This window comes from Manis javanica, chromosome 3, assembly GCF_040802235.1.
Source record: "Manis javanica isolate MJ-LG chromosome 3, MJ_LKY, whole genome shotgun sequence".
Lineage (NCBI taxonomy): Eukaryota > Metazoa > Chordata > Mammalia > Pholidota > Manidae > Manis > Manis javanica.
In genome coordinates, this window is record NC_133158.1 from 20,940,476 (window position 1) to 20,961,322 (window position 20,847).

The 20,847-nt window shown below is 39.7% G+C and overlaps 1 protein-coding gene across 4 annotated transcripts in view; it reads right to left on the reverse strand.

Annotated features, from left to right (window-relative positions):
* CNTN3 (contactin 3) overlaps nucleotides 1–20,530 on the reverse strand; it is a 367,094-nt gene extending 346,564 nt beyond the window's left edge. For 2 of the 4 annotated variants that reach the window (XM_073230921.1, XM_073230922.1), the window contains exon 1: nucleotides 20,178–20,530. The gene's annotated coding sequence lies outside the window, so the exon portion shown is untranslated. Of the gene's footprint in view, nucleotides 1–19,499; nucleotides 19,740–20,177 lie in introns of all 4 variants that reach the window. The other 2 variants (XM_073230920.1, XM_037019362.2) reach the window with 2 other exon arrangements.
* Between the last annotated feature and the right edge of the window lie 317 nt (nucleotides 20,531–20,847).

Below are 20,847 nucleotides of genomic sequence, written 5' to 3' on the forward strand. Positions count from 1 at the left end.
ATTCAACCATTTAGTCAACTACTGTCATCTCTCTTCAATCCAAGCTTAATTATTAAAAGTATCCACAAGCGCAGCATAACTGTCTTATCTTCCGGGGAGATCACAGCCAAGCATGTACAGATTAAGGTAACAGCTTGTGAGTTAATTTCCTTACATTTCTCCTTCTGTTCTATTTGGGCTTTATGTTGGTTTATTGAAATCAAGTAATTCTGTTGTATTACACCTATGAATTACATTTCAGTATACAATGGGAATGTTGTAAAATGTTATTTCTGTGATGATGTCTGATGAACCGCTGTCTCTGGTGAAAGCAATTGAGTGACATGGTTGTTAAAATGTAGGAAGTCTTGAGTGCCAGTTTAAGAGCTTTTTTTTTTTTTTTAAATTTTACACTTTCCTGCAAGCCTCAGGAAGGTATTATAGTTATGCAGCGAGACCACGGTGTGAAGAGGGCTGTGTTGCAACAGAGTCTGGTACTGTGCAGGGTATTAGGGTGAGAGGCAAAACAAGGAGGAGGCAGCTGTGGTCATGGCAGTGTGATAATAAAAGCCTCAATTGGGGAAATGGCTAGGAGATGGATCTGAAGAACATTGCAAAGACTCGGGCATGATAAGTGACTGGCTGTGGAGTGAGGGAAAAAAATCAGCGGTCACTTGAAAGGTTCTGGTTTCCCTGACAGGGAAGACTGATGATCCTAAGACAGAAACAGGGACATGAGACACGTAGTCACATCTGGGGAGAAGGCTGAATTCAAGTTCAGACATGCTCGAGTTCAGATCAACATCAAGACATTCAAGAGGGGAATGGTGGATAGCAGTTGGCAATGTGTGACCCAGCACAAGGAAGAATCAAGGGCTGACAATTCATAATCACACACAAGCAACACAGAGAGAGAATGGGCTCTCTAACGGAAGAAAATGCACAGAAATAAAGAAAAGACGGTCAGGGCTGAAGCTCAGAAAACATTTACAATTGAACAAGGAAAAGCGAATAAAAATATCAGCTGGTGAGAATTTGGGGATCAACAGAGGTGAGGCTTTGAGTGACATCTTCTGCATCCGTGGATGTTTCGCTGCCCTTGTCTAGCCTGGATTAATACTTAGTCCATAGGCACACACCTGATCATCTGATCATCTACATTTGCCCTCTTACAGCACTAAACTATGTTTTCTACCTTTATCTTGCATCTACCTACCACTTCAGCATTTTATTAAAAATAAAAATAATAATAATAATAATAAAGGGAGAAATGTGGGATCAACATATAAATCAAGTACAAAAATCAAACGAATATTCATATTTGACCTGATTGTTTATAGGTCATAATGCGTGATCAAAACCGAAAGTTTCTGTGATGAAGGCCCTTGTACTGTTCACCATGTAAGAATTTATTCACTATGTAAGAATTCGTTCACCATGTAAGAACTTGTTTGTTATGCTTCAGAAGATTGGAGACTGACGAGAATTAGACTTGAGATGGATTAATGATTGTACATTGAGCATTGACCCCCCTATACTGAATTTTATTGTTGTTAACAACCATTTGATCAATAAATATGAGAGATGCCCTCTCAAAAATAAAAATAAAAAAAATAAAAAAAACATACACCCATGAACACGTATTATGAAAAAAAAATATCAGCTGGAAACATCAGCAGTAGGAAGCACATAAAGGAACCAAAAAAATTCAATGCTACAGAACTCAGAAGACGTAAAGTGATGGTAGAAATCATCAGCAAATAGCACTGAACTTATAAACAAGGACTGAGACACAACCTCTGAACCTGACATTAAGAAGCTGCCTGTGATCTCAAGAATGCCACTTCTACAGTGGTGAGACCAGAAGGCAGCCAGGAAGGCAATCAAAACCAAGAGAGGACGAGAAATCAAGGGGGCAGGTGCAGGCCACCTGTTCTAGAAGCTCCATGGTGTAAGGGAGGGCAACAGGAAGAAATCTTAGGTCATTGATTACCGATTTCCATACAGAATATGAAAAGCTATGTTGATTTGTACAGACAGGAGTTTTAACCCAGAACTGAGAATTGGTGGAAAAATTCATTTACTCTAAAATATCACTTGGCCAAAGAAAAACTATATATATATATATATATATATATATATATAGAGAGAGAGAGAGAGAGAGAGAGAGAGAGAGAGTTGTACATGTGTGTATATATGTTGTGTATGTTATATATTGTTTTATGTGTTATATATAATTAACATATATAACATGTTATATAAAACTATATATATACAGTGTGTATATTCATACACACATACTTATACATATATACATATGTGTGTGTGTATATATATAAATATATATATTTGTAAAAGCTCTATCCAATGATTCTTTCTATAAGAAATTAAAGAAAGTAACACCAAGTATTTTTTCAAAGCCCTCCTTCAGGATATGGCCATATCATGTGGCTTGGCTTTGAGGCTGATGTTTCATGTCACTGTTTTCCTAAAGGAAAATGAAGTTTGTAAAATGCAGGTTCTTATCAGGAATTTCTTCACAGCAAATGATTGTGGGTCACATCTAATGGAAGATTTACCTCTAGTATTCTTAATAGAGTTGGTTTTTTTAGAGAGCTTAAGCAAAACTCTGGATTTATGTCTCCCTGGTCATAAATTCTCTCTAGGAAATCTTGTTTTTGGTAAAGTTACAGAATAAAAAATATCTGCAATTTATTAAGTCAACAACTGTTACCTTTAATTACTTCATAAAAGTAGCAGTGATTGACTGGCTCATATGTTTTAGGCACAAATATAACCTTAAAATCAATTTAACTTTCTAAAATGTAAATAAATATGCAAATGGACTCAATTCTAACATATATTATTGGATGCTAATATTTTATTTTTGTTTTAAAAGATGTCACACAAATTCCAGCTAGCAAATTAACTAAGAGTTTTATAGCTTGGCAAATTTGTTTTCACTTCAGAACGACTTATGACAAGGAGTCTAAAACTCATTGTGGCTAATTTATGACTTTTTTGGTTTAATATACATAATATATTAGTTTTGTGATAGTTTCACCTCAGATCCTACTGAATAATCTCTAAAACACATGCATATTAAGTGGTTGAAAGAATGGATACTCCATTTTCTCTTCTGTTTCCTAACAACTGATGCAAAGGTGATTTGCTATTGAACATCAAAGAACAATGGACTGACATGGAAGGTTGAAGAAAGACTTTTTGATGTGACTTTAAATTTCCAGAAGTGTGCTCACAGGAAAGGAAAATAGTTTCTTTAATTATTTTCAGTAATGCTAAGAAAACACTATTCCTTTTGGAGTAGAATTACTCTCTCTCTCTCTCTCTCTCTCTCTCTCTCTCTCTCTCTCTCACACACACACACACACACACACACACACACACACACTCTTGTGCATACACAGCTGGAGGTGAAGCCAAGTAAGAACCCAGCCTTGGCCCTGTTCACTGGTTGGGATTGTTCTAAGAATGCAATGAATATTAGCTGCTGCTTCTCTTATTGTATTATCTGCTAAAAGGAGGCCCACCTTGAGAGTAAGAGATGTACTACTAACTAGGAAGTTCTTACACGGAGATATCAAATTCAGATCTCTTCTCCCAACCCCTTCCCACTATCAAAGCACAGTACAAGTAGGGTAACTTGGAACAGAGTGACTAACACTTGGATCTCTACAGGTAAAGAAGAGGAGATGACACTTTGAAAAGGGGACACAGGTGACAAAAGACTGAGAAAATATGGAAGGGAAGACATGAAACTCCAAAGGTTATGTTTTCTTTTCCTAGGGACATGCCCAGTGAGTGATGAGGATGATCTGAGAAGTGCAGACAGACTTTCAACAGGTGAGAAGCATCTAGTCTGCTGTGTACTTCCCAGTGTACTCAGTGTGGGTGTGCTAGGCACTGGTGCTGTTCACTAGTGGACAATTCCATCGATCCTTGCACTCATGTTAAATTCATAGTATGGAAGTTACATACTCCAAACACTATTTCCTATTTCAGAAAATAATTAAACAATGTATACAAACATTTATAGAACAAAGACACAATGTCTTACCAACATTGAAATCAATGGATTCCATTCCCAGGGGAAATCAGTGAATGCAAAATAAGAGTTCAGTGGACTTGAGCACCAAGGGTCCTTCCAGTTGGAAATGTTAATAATTAGAGGATATTACTGTTTAAGAGACAAAGTTCCAGTGTCTTCAAAAGGGCATCAGTGTGTGCCTTAGGGACAGCAGAGGATGTGGGATTAACCTCTTTACCTTTTGTAAAGTATGACCAAATATCTCCCAGAATTCAGGTCCCTCTCATCCTCTAACTATTCTCATGAGAGAAACAGGCAATTCAAACATGCCATCCATTCTGTTTACATGGGCAACAAAGTAATGAGAAGGGAGCGGCTCCACTCACTCTCCCATCAATTCAGAGGTTTGAAATAAGGAATCTGCCAGTGCATATTGATGATACACAATGTCTTCTAAATCAGACTTAGTCTAGGTTTTAATCCTGAAACAGAAAACCACCCTTTATAACCATTTCAGGAAGACTTTTATCATCTTCCTTGAGATAATGATTTTATTAGATATATAAACCTCTTCACATGATTTATTCCTATATGTGAAAAATCTCTACACTCTAAACAAAGATCTTTCCTAAGCAAAAATCTTTCTAGAACCATATTTCATCAGGCAGATTTTCCTTTTTTTTAATGAATAAGGAGTAACCCAGACTTTTCTCCTCCTACCTACTGAGCCGTGGCTTTGTGAAATGGAATTTACAATCACTAAAAAGAAAACAGCCCCAAATCCCACAACTCCTTTTACTTAATTATTCATGACATTGATCAGCACATTTATTTTTAAAAACAAATAAAGTTAGAGCAGCACTTATCTAGGAAGAAAACTTCTTGCTAACCTGCATTACTGTGGACTAGGGAGTTTTTCAGGGATCTGTACTTTGCATATGCAAATTTTAAAACCAATCAAATGTCATCACAACATATTTAAAACAAGCCTACACTGTTACAAGCCATCTTTGCAGGTGACACTTTTCATCCTAATTCACTCATCAAGATTAATTTCTGTTTATTGTCCTTAATCATAAAAATTAGATAACTCTGACAATACTAAAAATAACTGTGGTAATGATGATGAAAATAGGATAAGTCATTTAGAAGTTATAGAAATTACTTTGGGCTTTACACATCATGTTAACTTTCAGTAAATCACACGGTATCTGATTTAACCAAAGGGACTTTCTACTCCTCATACCAACGAAGGGTACCTTGAAAACCTCCAGAAGAAAATGTAGAAGACACGGAGGTATTTCTCTAAGAGAGGAAGACTGTCTATAAAGATGGCAGCCAACAATTCCTCTCAATGCTGCCTGCCCCTCCTCCTCAAGAGGCAGTCTTTCGCCTCCTCTTGATTCGGGCCTGGCCTTGTGACAGGCTTTCCCCAGCAGAATCCAGTCCTAAACTTTCACTCTGTTGGAAAGTGAAGAAATACAAGCCAACATTACTGAGTGATGGCAAGTGAGAGAGAAGGACCCAGCCAGGCTCCAGGCTTTCCAGGTAGGAGAGTAAGGCACCAAACATGTGAATGGAAACATCCAGGAGCCCACGGGCCGCATCAGGCCCCCCACGGCCAGCACCACATGGAGCAAAGCTGTGCTGTCCCTCAAGTGCCTATTGGAATTCCCAACCACTCAAACAGAATCATCAGCAATAAAAGGAATGTTTTAAACCCAACCTCAAACCCACTGAGTTCACTTTCCAGGACTCTTTCAGCTCTCCTATTCAGCTTAACCCTCTGTCAGCCCTTCTTTCCAAAGCTTTTCCTCCTCTGGTGTTTAGGTCACCAACTCTTTGGTTGGCTCTTTTTTCTTCTCCCTCATATGAATCATTCATTTTTCCCTCTTCTCCTCTTCATTGGAAGGTTAGGAACACAGAATAACAAAAACAAAAAACAAAAAATCCATTCATCAATGGTACTCTCCTTTCTGTTGCTCCTCTTTAATAACCCAAATCCTTTTAATGACTTTCTTTACTTCTGTGAAAATCATACCAATCTTTTTGGGGTGGTATCACCCAGTAATGGAATGAAGTAGTTAAGAATGGATATATTGGAAACAGAAGAAACTAGACTGGACTCTTTTGTAATAAGTGCATTTGTAGTTGAATTCAATGCACTGTGATTTTCATAGTTATACTACCTTCCTTACTATATAGTAAACAACTCATACTAATTCTATAAAAGAACGAAGAATAAATACTTCTTGAGACACCTACTATGTGTAAGGGACAGAGATAAAATAATAGTAACACCAACTGTTTAATGTGAGCTCAAGTATGATTAATTCATCAACTATGTATGGCATGCTTACTAAGACGCTGGTAGTATGAACAACACTCAGAGAAATTTTACAGGCTAGAGGGATAGACAGGCAAGTGAAAGGAAATTACAATATATTATACCAACTGCTATCATAACAGAGTTAACATCTAGATGTGGACATTTTTAAAAATCTAGAAATAACTATGCTGAAACAATATGCTGAGCATCCTAACAAAGGTAGCTATACTGTACATGTGCTGCAAGCATTAAATGAAGTGGCTTGCAAAGCACTTAGCACACAATTAATTAATCCACATTAAATGATGATGAAAAATCTAAACTATGCAAAAAGCAAAGAGTTATAGGAATTCAAACAAGGAAAGACCATGAGTTGTTTAAAGGCTATTTGGTGATTTTTATCTAATGGGTTCAATATTTTTTGAGAGCTTACTCTCTGCCAGGCACTGAGATACAGATAACCAAGGAAGACTAGTTTCCTGTCTTCCAACTAATCAATCTGGAAAACAGACATAAAGTAAGGATGCGAGATATAGAAGTGTAGAGCAACAACTTTGTCATCTATCCAGGAAGTGTTATTTAATTTAAAAATCGTAAGATGAGTAGGAATGAGCCAGGCAATGGCTGCTGGGGGTGTGTATGAATGAATGTGTGTGGTGAGATGGGGGAGGCGATGGGAGTAACAGAGAAGTGTACTCCAGTCAATGCAAAGGCATGGTACATGCAAAGGCCTGCTTGAGAAGTTAAAGATGTCCATCATTATTTAATCAGACAATCGGGGTAGGAGTTCCCCACGGATCAGAGAGAGCAGCAGAGACAAGATCATGGAAGCCTTATGAGCAATGTTAAGAAATCTGGACTTTGCCTTAAAATTAACTGAATTACACTGAAGTTTTGTAAGAATTTAAACAGGGTTTCATATTTAAAAGAAAACACTGGCTGCAGTGAGGAAATCAGATAAAAAATAGTAAAGAATGGCTACTGGAGACAGAAGAAACTAGACTTGGTGCTTTTGTAATAATTGAGAAAAATGATAATGGTGGTTTAGAAGATATCAGAACTAAAGGTGGAGAGGAACCGCGTGGTTTCTGTAGATATTTCAGATGTAGGAAAGATAAGACTTGCTTGCTAATTTGATATGGACTTCAAAAAGAGAAAGAAGTCAAGACGAAACCCCAGGTTTGTGGTATGAGTAACAGATCACAGTCTCTTGCTTTCTGGTGGTGAAGGAAGGTGGAGTACACTAGTATAAAAGTAGCACTGGCAAAGGATGTTGATGAATACAGCTCTATACATACTAGACTGAAAGACTGTAAAATTTCCAAGCAGAAGTGGTATATTGATCACCATAGGCCAGGCTATACCATAGTAATGAACAACCTGAAAATCTCCATGGCTGAAGATGATGAAGTTTATTGCATATTCACGTCTGATGTCTACAGAGGTGAGCAGAGGGTTCTGCTCATGGCAGTCGCTTAGGTCCCAGGCTCATAGAAACTTAATGATAATTCAGACCTGCTGGGTTGCAGGAGCAGATGAGGCCATGAGGAACCATAAAGTCCTGGTTCCCAAACTGGGCTCCCAAAAGTCCTACAGGAGGGGACTAAATATGAAGATCATCACATTTCACTGGCCAGAGAAAGTCACTTGACCAAGCTTGGTCAAGTGTATGATTGTCTCACACATGCAATCTGTCAATAATATATCAACATTTGAGGTACATGCCAGGGCCCAGCAGAAACTATATAACTTGCTAGCAATGGTCTGGTTCAGCTTTTTGTACTTCTATCTTAAGATGTAAAGACTATAAGATCTTGAAGGGAAATGGTTCTCAGTCAATTCTGACCAGCAATAAAGCACAGATAATGAGGTTAAGATCTCTTCACAGATCTTTAGACAATTTTAAAAAAAGGTGGGTGTGATTTTTGACAGAAGTAAAGAAAATTATCAAAAGGATTTTGGGAATTAAAGAGGTGCAACAGAACATAAAATGTCACTGGTAGATGAAATTTTTTTTACTTTCTGTGTTCCTCATTTAACAATGAAGAGGAATATAGGGGAAAAAAGATTGATTCATATAAGGAAGAAGGAAAATGAGCCAACCAAAGAGTCTATGATTTAAACAGTTTTAGAAAGAAGGGAAGACAAAGAGTTAAGCTAAACAGGGAAGCTGAAAGAGGTCCTGAAAAGTGAACTCAATTTCAGTCCTACAGATGAAATCCTATATATAGAAAGAAAAGTGGGTCCACTTGGGGTCTGAGATGAGTAGAAAAGTTCACTCACAATCACTATGGCATATAAGGCAATAGTTCCCATTCACAGTTATATAAATTTTTCTTATAAGTAGAGGCTGTCCCAGAGTGAAAAACACATTGGTTCCAGACACGGGAAATATAGATTCTGTTTCTGGCTAGATCATTAACCTCTTATGTGACCTGAGACATTCTATGAATCTTTTTGGCCTCACTGGTAAAACGTATTCTATGATGCCATGCTTTATAAGAATTTCTGGACACAAAAATAAAAGCTACTGATGAAGATTTTACCTAGATCCACTCCCTCCTTAGCTTCCTATATGTCTGATTCCTAACAGGGCATGGCCTCAGATCAGATCCACCTCTGGCTCTGGTAATATCTGACACTACTGAAATCAAGGCCTTCTACTAGACACCCACAAATTATCCCACTCAACACACTCTCAACCACAACTAGCATGGAAATGACTCACTGGTTCAAGAACTTGCCAGGACAGATTTTATCAACCAGACAGCTTGTATTTTGACTTCCAGTTCTTCACTCACTATAGATCCAGCCTAATCCTAGATTCACAGATGCCTTCCTAATCATTTTACTTTATAGTCACCTTAGTTCCTTTAATCCTTTCCAAGTCTCTCATCTTTCAGCACATACCATGTCTCTAGCATTCTATGAATATATATAAAATGTATATGTGAGTAATAAGGACACCAACACACATCCACAGACACTAGTAGCATTCAGTTTCCTAGGGGCCTGGCCTGAACTTGTATAATTTTCACAATAAATCCATACAACCAGCACAAATATTCCAATCTTCAGACAAAGAAACTGAGGCTTATGAGAGTCCATGTGTTCAAGGTCAGTGGCAGACAAGTTTGTTTGACTAGGAAGCATGCACATTCCTACTAGATAAAACTTCTGATACTATTCACTAGATTTCCACAGACATGTCAGTTCTTCCAATTGAACGGTACATTCTCTGAGTGCTTTCATTATATTCTCCACTTCTGTGTATTACTGGGCCTCACACAAGACTCCTTCACTTAGGCAGAAATTAGAGAGTTATAATTCATTCACAAAATAAAGTGACATTTTACATTTCCTGTTTTTAATTTGAAAGGCAACTAAAATGTAGAGGGCACTTTCAGTGCTTAACATATGTGAGATTTGGTATTATGGCAGACTGCACTATTGGCCAAATTCTTCACTCCTTCCTGTACCTATGCCCTTGGCCATGTGACTTTGCAGTTCCTCCCATGAATGGGGCAGATAGTTCCCCACTCTTCTCTTTGACCTTTTTTCTTGTTACAACCTACATACTTTGGCAGAAGTGATAATATTCCAGTTGCAGGCCAAGACTTAAAAGACTGCATGATTCCACTTGTTATTTCGGGCTTTATCAACTGGCATGAGAATAGTTTCCACCAAGGAGCTTCTTCTTCAGCCTGTACTCCAAAAGAAGATGTGGGAATACCTGAGCCAGGAAGATGTGAAGCCTGAACAATCTAGTGGAGCTCAGCCTAGATTTGCCAGTTGCTAGCTGATCCATAAAAATACAAGGAAGACCAACTGAGCTCAGCAGAGCTGCCCCAAACAGTAGAAGTGAAAGATGAATAAATTCCTCTTGCTTCAGGTTAATGAAATTTTCTGGTTGCTTTCTGTGTAGAATTATTATGGTAATAGCTAATCATATAAGTAAACTATATTGTTTTTCACAAATATCCCTTCTTTATCCCCTGACATCCATGTGGAACACATGTGTATGACCGTTGTCTCACACATGCAATTTGTCAATAATATATCAACATTTGAGGTACATGCCAGGACCCAGCAGAAACTATATAACTTGCTAGCAATGGTCTGGTTCAGCTTTTTGTACTTCTATCTTAAGATGTAAAGACTATAAGACCTTGAACTTTCATCCTGATGACATGATCAGGCAAGACACTGAGGGGTTAGGTTTCGTGCAGGGAGTGAGTGTAATGTGTGTACATGTGACTGGAAATGTATTGTGCATCAGAGAATAAGGGACATAGACTATGGTAGATGATATTATTATTTGTAAACACTCACTTCTTGTCCACCTCCCTTATGGGTCCTGATATGAGAAAAACCTGATATATGATCAATCCTAACCAAAATTTTGAATGAAAGTAGTTCAATTAAGCATCTCGGGTTTCTACCTTCTGCTGTAAGAATATGTCCCAGATAAGGGCCTTTCTTAAAGGCCCCTAAAACAAATCCTGAGATGAGCTAGGTTTACTGAAGAATACGCTTGAAGGCAGAAGCTATAGGGAGTGTAAAACAGCACAAACAGGTATATGGGGGCCCTAAAATTTAAAGTAGTTACAACTGAGGACTCAGCTTGTTCTAAAGGGCTTTGGGGGACTGGAATGCTCTTGAGAGTAGTCCTAAATTAAGTCAAGGAGATCAGGTTTTTGTGCCCAGGTATCAGCCAGACACTGGCATGAACCAACACCCAAGAGGAGGCATAAAGTTGGCTGCAACAATACCCAGTGCAAAGGGAAATGCTTGTTGAAGGATGAACCGGTGAGCCATCAGCAGCTGATATTCCAAGCAGACATGGGTGGGTATGTTGGCATTAAATTTGTGGATCTAGATAGAGTTTCACAGTATTCACTGTATAGCTGTATCTTCAGCATGGATCCTAGAATGAAAACTAGAGCAGACACACAGTCAATCCACAAACTGAAATTGAGCCATGCTGACCACGGCTGACCCACAGCTCTTAGGTAATTCAGGCGAGTAATATCTGTCCTTAGAAGCCACTGAGGTTTTCAGATTATTTGTTATCAAAGAAAATCTGACTGATACATTTATAAAGCAACAAAACAATTCGACCTCCAATTTTAATTATTTACTTATATTTCATAAGTGGGTTTTTTGAATTATAATATTGTTTGTGTGTGTGACTGCTGCATAAACTACCTGAAAGCTTAATAACCTAAAAACACAGTTTATTTACTGATGATTCGGAATTTGACCTCAGCTCAGCTGGGTGGTTTGTTTGCTAGTCTTGCCCGTGGTCACTCATGTAACTGCAGGCATTGATGACTTAACTGGACTGGATGGCCTCCCTCCTGTGACTATCAATTCTAGTTACTGGCTAGCTATTGGCTATTGGCTCTGTCTATGTGTGGCCTCTCAATCTCAAAAAGGCTGGCCCAGGTTTCTTAATGTGGTGGGTTTCAAGGCGGTAAGAAAACAATAAAAGCTCCCAGCATCTCAAGGCTGAGACTGAAAACTCAGGATGACATAACTTTGGCCACATTTTAAAACTCAAATTCAATAGGCCAGATTCAAGGGGGAGGGAAATAGATTCCCTGCTTAAAGGGAAGAGCAAGTCACCATGCAAAGTGCTGAGAAACAGCCCCACAGCACTGATGGGTGCTTTAACTTTTTCTAAGGTTATTCTTTTCCTGAAGATCAAACTTGATAAATTTTATGGTTGCCTTCCTCATCCCCATGAGGGTGTTGGTGGGGGGAAGAAACCAAACCTACAAACAAGATATGTAATCTTTCCAATTAGAAACAACTGAAAATATTTACCCACTAGGGGTCAGTACAGAAGAATCAATTCAAAAATATGACCCTAAAGCAAGACAGAAAACTAAGCAAAGGAACAGAAAAAGAAGATGCAGAAAATACAAAGGGGGAGAAGAAATGGACTGACTATAAATAACAAGGACATATTACTACTATATGCAATCCACAACTGTTCCCTATCATGTTTGGTTTTATTTTCATCTCCTTGGATGCTTACGGAATGTTTATATTTTATACCTTATGAATTTTATGATTTGGTGTTAATTCTATTCCCTATTTTCATCTATGTCTTGGGTATTGTGAGAGAGAGAATGTGTGTGTGTGTGTGTGTGTGTGTGTGTGTGTGTGTGTGTGTGTGTGTGTGTGTGTGTGTGTGTATGTGAATGGCCGGTCAATGTGGAGGGGGGCAAGAATAATCAAGAAATAATTAGATTATTAATAAACAGATAGGAGAATAAAATAACAAAATTCAGGAGGAAAACCCCATAAATAATGTTTAGAAAAATGACAAAAGATATTCCCAAGCAAGTCATAATGCAAGAACATTTATAGCACCAGACAATTAGGGTACTCTTAGATTCAAAACAAATAATGCCTATGTTCTAGACCTTCCCCTTGTATGGAAATATTCCCTCCTTTCTTAAGCATCTTCACAGAATATGTGGTTTCTTTCATAATATAACAAAACCCATAAATTGAGATCCTTTTGTTCTTTTTAAAGACTAATGCTGCCACTAAGTACTACAGAGCCAACTCCATAGGGGTAATTACTGTTTAATATTGGTGAAATAACAGGCCCACTAAGTAGGACTAAGCATAAATATACATATTTCTCCACTGCACATGAGAAAAATCTTATTGACTGTTATGAGGAAGTGAAAAATGAAACTTTAAACCTACAAGTCTCAAATTCCAAATTTTACAGCCGATGCACACAGTTCTTGGTTGATATTACTTAGAGAAAAAAGAACGAACTACTGAAGCTACACGAAGAATGGTTAAGAAAAATAACAAACTGTCTAATATATACAAATGAGAATGCTTTCGTACGCAAAGGGAGTGGGCGGCTAAGGAAGGAAGCACTGACTTGTACACACTGACATCAGTACAAATGTCTTATCTGTATTCCAGAGACTTCAGAATATTCACTGGAATTAGTAAGCATGAGTGATAATCAGCAACTTTCTGCTGCTTTATATTCACAGAGGTGGTCAGCCCGGCTGCATAGCAGCCATCAGACTGGATCACTAGCTATGTTACAGTCCTGGTTGATTTTAATTGCCTGAAAAGGGTCATTACTACCTGCAATGTGTTATTTTAAAGAGTGACTATATCTACGTAAGAATAAAAGTGGAGTAAGCCTGTTAGAAAGCACAAGGGCCAACTGGATCTTTGCCCTGGTGGCACAAAAATCCTGTCCAAGCCTGATTACAGTGTTAAACATACTTAGTTGTGGAACTTTTTAAAAGTAGCATGAAAAGTCAAGACAGAATCCTAAACCAGTGACCACAGAGAACCACTGAAATGTCACATCCTGATTTATAAAATGCTAAGGCTTCCATTTTCATAGAAACTTTTACATACAGGCAATTCCAAAGTGAAGGAGTTCATGATATTGAAGAACAAGAACACAATTTGCATGGGAAAAGGTCTGTGGAAGTGGAATATTTGAAGCCTCAAAGACACTTGCAAAACTATTACATCAGTGCATGCTTACGTGGAAATGGCAGCTCTCAGGATATTTGCTCTTTAAATTAAAATCACGGATACATGAATCTATACATGGGATAAAACTGCATAGAGCTACACACAGACTCATGCTATTAGATCTTTTTAAATGGCGACAACTGTGTAAGGTCTATGGTAGAGCTAACAGTATTGCACCAGTGTAAATTTCCTAGTCTGATATTATACTGATACATACAATTTCACCATGGAGGAAGCTGGGTAAAGGACATACAGAACTCTTTATACTGTTTTTGCAACTTCCTGTGAGTACAATTATCTTAAAATAAAAAGTTAAAAAATGTAAGTTACCAAGTTTCACCAGCACAAATAACTCAGAAAGCCTTATAAGGGTCAAGGAATTGCTATTATTTCAACAGAACAGTTAATGTTTCTTAAAAGATCATACATTGGGAAGCAGTGAAAGAGAACTACAGTATTTTCAGTGCTGTAAAAGGGGCTTTCTATTTGAAGGACGGTTGGTGAGAAAGTTCAGTGCCTACAAGGTTCCACCCACCCCAAGTTTATACGTAACTGTTTTAGAGTTTAGGAAGATGTTCTTTTGATTTGTTGTGATACAGTAATTTCTTTCATATGCCAATATTTTTCTGTATAAAAAAAATTAATTTCAAGAATTTAAAATTACCCCCTGCAGTAAAGTAAGCCAGTTACATCTACAACCAGCCCTCCAGACTGACAATCTTTAGTTTATGCTTACGTTATCTTTAGGGCATGTTTGTCCAGAATTTTTTAAATTTAGACTATATCAAGGTATTCATCTGTTTTCAATTAACAGTTTGTCACTCAGAAATTGAGCAAAATACAATAAAACCTTTAAGTTATACACTAAAATAATTTTAGTCCAACAAAATACAAACCCTAACTATAGAACTGCATGTGAATAAAATAAATTAGATTTTCTTTCATTCCATATTTACCAAGATCCTACCTAGTATGTGTGTGCCACACTACCCACAAACTATCAGAAAACGCAGATAATAAACAACTGTACAATATTAATTAAATTCTATTCTATCCTCCCTCTACAGAAGAAAATTTAAAGCATAGCTGAGGGCAGACAGCATGGAGCTCAAACCTGGCCTAGCAGGACATTAAAGGCTTTCTGATAAATAGATGGGATAGATGAGTGGGTATCATCCAAAAAAATGGTAAGATTGAAAGTAAAGAGCTTTCCTTGCAAAAACAACAGTTACTGAGGGTAGAGATGAGTTGAGACGGGAATAAGGGGCTTGGGATAGAAGCCAATGGTATGAGGACCCTGAAACCAGAAGTGTCATATTGAGTTTTCAAAAGTTAAAGAAAACCCCTGTAATTGGAACATCAAGTATGGTAGGTGGAGAACTAAGCAGAAGAAATTCCACACAGACAAGGCTGCAGCAGTAGCATTTTTTTCTCTAGGGAGTGGGAGTCCCATGACACAAGGTGTCCGCTCATGGATTAATAGGGCACCACATGCTGGGAAGACAGGAATAAGAAAGGTAAGGGGGAGGGAGGTTGTTTCTTAATCTGTTGCATTTAGGTAAGAAGTGTAAAGAGAGTAAAGTGCTTAGTCCCCAGGCTGATGCATAGTAACCTAAATGGATGTTCTTGTATTTTTCATCAGTTGACTAAGCTACACGGACAGAGGAGGTGGGTGGTGCCAGACATCACTGATGCCACACGCTTTGAGAATCAGGATGAAAGTTAAAGAAAGATGTGATCACTTAGATTGGAATCCGCTTGGGAGAAAAATGATGAATCTCATTTTGACACAGTGAGTCTGAAGGAGCAGGTATCTGAGAGACATACCAGATCATGAGTAAAGTGACACAGGGAATGCTGTGAAAGTCAGCTACAGACTTCTAAATATGGACCTTCCGGACAGGATCCTTGGCCACAGGAGTGCTCCAGTAGCACACTGCAAACACAGAACCCACAAAAAGTATAGTTTTTATGGCTTTACCAAACTCCACTGTGGGCCAGGTACTGTGATAGGAGCTGCTTTACAATAGTAAGTAAAGCAGATATGATAACTTCTTACAAAATGCTTAAAGAAGACTAAATAAGAATTAAATAAGGAAAGAGTTCTAAGTTGTGATAAGTGCCATGGGGATATGAACAGAAAAAGCTTAACACAGGTGCCCTAATTTAGACAAGGGAAATTAGAAAGACCTTTGTTAGCAAATAATATTTAAATTGTGACCAAAGGGGTGAGCAGTAGTCAAAATGCCTATTTGTGTGTGTGTGTGTGTGTGTGTGCGCATGCACATGCACGTGTGTCTGCACATGTGTTTAGGGGTAAATCCTGGAGGGCACTAAAAGGCAAAGGGACAGAATCAACCCTAAGGTAGAAAAGAGGCCAACAAAACTGCAGGCATAACAGAAAGCCTATGAAGCTCTTGCTCCCAAAGCATGTCATAAGATAATTTTGGAGGGACACAGGGCTTTGCAGAAAATAGTGAATATTCTGCATGCGACAGAAAGCCACTTAACTGCTTTGTGGAGAGGAGTAATAAGTTAACTTACATTTAAAAAATAGCACCCTGACTGTTGTGCAGAGAATGATTTGAGGGAGGAGGCAGGAAAGAAGGCAGGGGAGACAGTGCAGTTTTCCCAAACGGTGACCTGGAATAGGATGATGTCAGTGGAGATGGAGGGAAGTAGGCAAATTTGAGAACTATTTTAGAGTGAGAATAAAAAGGGCACATGAGATCTGAGTTGTACTAGGTTCCCAAAACAAGAATATTGAAAGCACTGTAATGGTACCAAGAATTTTTTATCTTATTAAAAATAGTATGTGACAGGCTCATTTATGAGCAATATAATCAAAGCGGTTTTTGAAATTTTTGAATTACAGATCTCATCTCTTAGCATTTGAAAGGCAATCAAAGCCAAGCAAGTTAGAAAAACAAATGGGACAGATTTTTATCCTGTGTTAGAACACAGAAAATTTACAATCTGAGTTATAAAGGCACCTAAGAGAGTGCTTCGAAATTGCTGTAACATACATAACCTATTTCTTAAAATGCCAATATGTCTGCAATAAGGAATATGGATATCTTGTGAATTATTTTAGCCTACTTAATAAAAGTCATTTTTTTCTCACTTTTTGCAAGGCAGCTTCTTGCACAGTAAAGATTCTACAAATATTTACATTCCAAGTAGCAGAGCTGTTTGAGATGCTATAAAGTTCTGCTAGCACTTCTATTACAAACCCTTATTTCTTGTTTATAACTTGTACATAAAAGAGGAGAAATAAAAACCTACTATGGATTGAAACTTGGCATAAAAAGTTTCAACCAGGGAGTGAATTCCTCTTGCAGCACATTTTCAAAAGATATGGTCCACTGTGTTTTGTAGACAAATTGGGGGTTGGGAGCCACAGACCAGAACCCACTTAGTACCCTTGATGCATTTCTGAAATTTTTACACAAATTAGATGAGACCTAGATGTCTTACTCCTCAAGTTCAAAGAAATGTTCTATCTTAAACTATTCTGTGGTCCCACACTCTAATTATAGACAAATATATCTGCAATAAGTGTATTATCTAGTGCAGTACTGCCAAGCGTAAGAAAGGAACTGTCCACTAGTGTTAAATGACTAATAAATGCATATTAAAGGCATGGGAGTGCTTGAGAGATGCTCAAATTCAAAGAAACAAAGTCCCTTAGATCAAAAGGCTTAAAGGTCAACTGGTGATGATGACTGTATCAGAAAAGCAAGCAAACACACATAGAATCAACAAATCCTCCCGCCAACTGAGTATCTCCCAATGTATATAGTCGACATTATTTTACTGCTAATAACTTACTAATGTTGATTGGAAAAAAGAACATTTCACCAATCCCATGCTTTTCTGTTTGGTGGTATTTCCACAATATAGTGATTATATAGGTCTTGCAGTTTGAAAGGGCCAATTAGATCTACATACTATTTCTCAGCACAAAGCATATCAAGACTTATGGAGAACTTCAAGTTGGAGACTTAAAGTATGCAGTAAAAACAAAGCTGGAAGATGTGCACTAAGTGTGTGAGGAGTTGGAACTTATATAACAGAAATATATTTTTGCTAGCAGAGTGAACAGGCTATTCGTTTGTAATAACTAGGCATATATGAAATGTGCCAGTGATAAAACTGAACATAAATCAGCAACGGAAAGGCTACAGCTTATTGTTGAAAGGCTACAGCTTGTTGTCCTCAGCTAATCTTTGCTCCAATTGAAACTGCTCAGCACTTTGGTCCTTTTAAATGTTTTGCTGCCATTTTAAGGAATAGTTGGGCTCTCTGGTAGTGTTGTGAAGGATATTAAAAGTTAGAGTTCTCCTGAAGAAATGAACTTCATGTCTTCAGGCTGACATCAATGACATCCAAATAGTGAGTAGGACATAGGGCTGAATGTTATCAACTGAGGCGGCTACTGCCTGAATCTATCACCCTGCAAATCAATTAGCCACACCATGCCCCAGTTACCCATCTTCAGACAGAAGGACCATGCATATGCGTTCAAACCTCCCCACTTATCTTTTAAAAATCTATAGCAATTCTTTCTATTTCCCGGTGGATACTAATCGTTTTGGGGTTCCTCAAACCACATGTTGACTCTCAAGTGACTTCAAGCAAGCATCCAAAGACTATTAATTTCTGAATCATTTTTATAATGTACAAGCAAACGTATTTCCATCAGCAAAGGTGAACCTTATCACTGTCTTCTACAAACAACATTTACAAGAACCTATCCACTGCAACCAGTGACTGGGATATATTAGGCATTTTGCAAATGATGCTCAAATGCATATGGATATTAACCTGAAGATACCTTCCTCCCTAGTACCATGACCCTCAAAGGGTTAAAAACACAAACTCAGATGCCAGGCTGTTGCAGCCAAAGTCATGTTACTGTTGGTAAACACAGCTTGCACAGCAAAACTAACACATTTGACTTTGATATTGAGACATAATAGCTCTTTCAAAGGCAATTACTCCTTTCAATCTCTGAAGGGCTCTGACTCATTGTTCTGATTAATTCCTGTTTTTAATCTATTTACAGATCAGGATTCTTTTTCAGCTAGTGTGACATTCATCTCTGTGGGGGTAGAGAGAAACCACAGCACATATAGTCTTTCTATTTTTTTATTTTTAGTTATTTTTGCTTAATCATTTAAAAATTACTTCTGGGTTTCCCTACTCAGCATATGAGCTGGGTTTCCTGACCTCCCTCCTGCACACCATGCACCTCCTGTCTGTTGCTTCCTCTAGCTGTTTCCCCACGTCTTGATTTGAGACTCGCCATCCCTCTCTCAGAGCTCTGTCGGTACCCCTCCCTTTGGCTCAGATCGCAGATTTGCTCCACTCACCACCGCGGTCACCGATTATTATTAAATCATTCCTCTGGGCGCATCTCCTTGTTGTACATCAATAAGCAAATGCAATACAAGGAAGGGCAAACGGATTGGCAAGCCGTGCGAGCTCTGCAGAAGCAGAGCCCAGAAGCTATTCATTCATTTCAAGCAACCCTTACAGTAACTGTAGATGCTGTGGACCTGGGGTGCCCAGCTGGCATTTCCTGGTTGCCGGTCCTTATATTGTTACCTGCTTGCTTTGCTTCCCAGGGCTCCTTAGTGAACGGAGAAGCAGCCAAGACCAGGGTTCAAGCTCAAGAAACCTAGACTATAGCCGGTCAGAGAAAACCTGGCAAATAGAAACGATAGGGGGGGAATTCCATCCAAGGCTGCAGATTTTAAAATGTAAAGAAAATGTCACTCAGAAAACTTGATCGCTGATCGTCCTCCACTCTGGCTTCCTTCAGAGCTGGGGACTAGGAAGGCGTTTCTGTCAAAAAAAAAAAAAACTAGCACATTTCCACCCCCTGCACCATGGATATAGCATTCTTCCTCAGCTTCCCTACGCTTCACAACTTTTTTTTTTTTCAACTTTCATTGGCCAAATCCGCTGCGTTAAGGGCAAACCAGAGTGACCCACCTCACATTTCCCCACGCTTGCCCTGGGCATGTGGAGTCTTCCCATCCCAGAAACTAATCCTATAAGGGAGCAGGGGGAGGGAGGCAACAAAAAAAAAACAAAAACAAAAAAACTCCCCAAAGCAAATCGGCTGAGAGAAGCATTTTTCATCCTCGACTCGTTGGGTGCATTCCCCGAAACAAACTTTGGGGATGAGCAGCCGTGAAGCCAGTGCGTCAAGTTTGCCCCGGTAGGTGGCCCATCACCAAGCCCCGCGCCGGCGCCAGGAGCCGGGCACCCTCGACCTACCTCGTCCCCGCCGCTCACCGGGCGCCAGCTCCACGGGCCAGACAGTCCTGCTGGCCGGGTCCTGGGGAGCCGCCGTGCGCGCCCGCACGAGCCTGCGCCACAGCGCCCCGGTCCGCGCGGGTCCTGGCCGAGCCCGCGGCGCCCGCCCGCCCGCCGCCGCTGCTGCGCGCCAGGCTGCTGTGGCCGCTGCCGGCGCCGAGAGAGCGCTGCCCGCGCCTCAGCAGCTCGGGATCCAGCTCCGGCGCCCGCCCCGGAGGGAGGGGAGACGGGGCGGGAGGAGGGGCGGGGAGCGCGGCGGAGCAGCCAACGGGGTCCCGCGCCTCGCGCCGGCGGCGGCCCTCGCGCCTCCGCGCCGGACCGGGCCCCGTGCCGCCGTGCGCCCGGCCGCGTGCGCCCACGTGCGTCCGCCTCCGCAGGGCCCCGGGCGGCGACGCGAGGGGCTCGGGGCCGGCGGGCCCGCGGCGCCGGAGCCGGGGCCACAGCGGCCCGCAGGTAGGAGTTTCCCCTCTGGAAAAGCCTCCTTCAGCCGCGCTCGCACAAGTGCGCAGAGGCTGCCAATTTTAATTTTAAAGCGGATAAATAATAAGGGTTCCCTATGTACCAGGTACTGTACTGCGCGATTTGAGTGAATTGGTTCATGGAGTCCCCAGAGCAACCCTGGTTCCATTAC